This window comes from Babylonia areolata, chromosome 16 (genome assembly GCF_041734735.1).
Source record: "Babylonia areolata isolate BAREFJ2019XMU chromosome 16, ASM4173473v1, whole genome shotgun sequence".
In the NCBI taxonomy this organism is placed as follows: domain Eukaryota; kingdom Metazoa; phylum Mollusca; class Gastropoda; order Neogastropoda; family Buccinidae; genus Babylonia; species Babylonia areolata.
In genome coordinates, this window is record NC_134891.1 from 10610569 (window position 1) to 10613068 (window position 2500).

At 42.0% G+C, this 2500-nt stretch overlaps 1 protein-coding gene across 1 annotated transcript in view; it reads left to right on the plus strand.

Annotated features, from left to right (window-relative positions):
• The first annotated feature begins 917 nt into the window (after nucleotides 1-917).
• LOC143291140 (uncharacterized) overlaps nucleotides 918-2500 on the plus strand; it is a 16621-nt gene continuing 15038 nt past the window's right edge. Inside the window, exon 1 of the mRNA XM_076600810.1 lies at nucleotides 918-1037. The gene's annotated coding sequence lies outside the window, so the exon portion shown is untranslated. The remainder of the gene's footprint in view (nucleotides 1038-2500) is intronic.

The following is a 2500-nucleotide window of genomic DNA, read 5'->3' on the forward strand; positions in this document are numbered from 1 at the left end:
ACCGCAAACTGGGCATTCGAGTGCCAGAAAAACTGCAAATTAAGCCATTTATTATGCTTTTTCGGATAAATCCAACCAGTTTGTGGTAGATTAACCTCTTATGAAGTGATTTGTCTACAAAACTCAAAATCGTCAAATTTCACCTCAAACCCTTTAGGGCCTCGTTACTCGAAATGGGGTCGGCCGACTTATGGGTGATTCCGAGGAAACAGGTCACATATGTTTATCAGGGAATTTAAGCAAAGGCTTATAGATTGCTATGCTCAAAGTTGGCTTGATTCGCTGCAGTCCCATGATTTCAATTATGTTTATTATCAGTCCAAACATACCCTAACGATCAGGCTTTGTTTGTATCTTGTTTTAATGTCCAACAGCTCAAAACATTTTCAAGATTTAGAATTGTTATGTCGCCTCTTAAACACATTTTTTTAAACAATATATTCCCAGCCAGGACAGAAACCAATGGTGCCCTTTTTGCAAGAACATGCTAGAATCAGAACTACACTTTTTACTTATATGTTCCAAATATAATGAAATAAGAAATGAATTTATTCTGCCAAAGTATTCTCGAAATCAGGGTGGGTGAGGGGAGGGGGGGGGGGGGGCAGTCCTGGCTGTCTGAAGAGGAGTGTTGTCCTTGCCGTTAGTCTGGGTTTGAGATCTGTCTGGAGCTCCAAGGAAGAAGTCTTGGGCATATCCTTGCACATTGGAATTATGTGAATCTGCATGAATCCATTTTTGCACATTCTCTCCCCCTCCCCCCCCCCCCTCTCTCTCTCTCTCTGTGTGTGTGTGTGTGTGTGTGTGTGTGTGTGTGTGTGTGTGTGTGAGTGAAAGGACAGTGGGCCATGTGAACACCTACCCATTGTAGGGCAGAGTTCAAAACTGATTATCTTTAAGATGTCATTTACTGATAACTGGCTACCAGCGCAAACGGGATTGTCCGAATCGTCGTATAAAAGATGACTTGTCGCCACCTCACGGGACAGACGGGCGACAACATCTCTTGATCCTGGACATTTCCACACTGAAAGACGGTGGGTGGTGGTTTGTCCAACTGAGTTTGAAAGGCTATGCCAGTCTTGAATAATAGCTAATGTGTGTTTGCACGTTTTCTGCTGTAATTGCTGCTGTGTGCACATATCAAATGATCGGTAGGTTAGGTAGGTATGCCTAGCTGCGAACAGCGTGTGATAGTGAACAGTTCGTGTACCGTCCCCACTTCCAAGTGTTCTCACCACACATATTTCACAATTTTTTAATTAACGTCTGCTTCGACCTCGTTCAGATACCTTAATGAATCTTCCATTTCCAAGAATAAGACAAACATCAGCTATTTCTGGTTATTTCTGTCTTCTCTTCGCGCACCACTGCTGACCAAGTTCACAAACGTGCTCTCAAAAATCCTAAAATCAAGGGAAGAAAGCAAGATGAACTTTGACACAGTAGCCGATTTGACTGGATGTGTGAATGAATCGTGCATCACCAGTGCTGGGAGAATTTAAAAAAGTATGTTGGTGGCAGATCAGAACGTCAGTTTTTGCCAGGAATCTCCAAAATAGTGTCTTAGTGTCGTCTGCAGTCGGACCATAAGGTATTTTGACATGAGTGTATTAGCGAACGATGCTGCACAGTTACTGAGAGCTCTCAAAGGTGTGTGTGTTTGAATCAGAATCTGAATCAAAATAAACCTTAACTCTCTCCATATGAACGGCGAAAGAAACGACGTTAACAGCGTTTTACCCCAATTACCATCATCAAAATATTGCAAGCAAAAGGCTATTATACTGAAGAGGTGAATGTTGACAAAGAATACCACAATTCTGACGACGGAAGCTAAAGGTTGGGTCATTGAGACACCCACTGGACATCCGAGGGCGTCTGTATAGAGGAGAAGAGAGGACTGGCCGTACCGAGTGAGTTAATGTCAATTAAACCTTAACAAGGTTTATAAGACGCGCGTGCAATGTTACATGAAATCACGCACAAAAAGCAAAACAAAATAAAAGATAAATATTGAACAAGGGATTGAATCACTGTTACACGGTGTGGCGTTTTGGGCAGCAGTTACTGACAAATTTCCTAAACAGTCCCACAAGTTTGTCTTCCAGTATTAGCTGACTGGGTTTAATGATCTCTCTCTCTCTCTCTCTCTCTCTCTCTCTCTCTCTCTCTCTCTCTGTGTGTGTGTGTGTGTGTGTGTGTGTGTGTGTGTGTGTGTGTTTAAATGTGTGTTTGTGTGTGTGTGTGTGCATGTGTGTTAAAAACCAGCAATACAACAGTCTGGTGCGATGCTCCAATAATTATGTTTGATAAGTTAAGATATGCTTCTGTTTTAATTGTTCACATGTACCCAAACCAATCGTTCGCAATTAGACTTGCCCGTTCGCATTTACTCTTAGACAATCCTGCTATTTCAACCTTAAAAAAAAGAAAGAAAGAAAGAAAAAAAACACACACACACACACACACACACACACACACACACACACACACACAC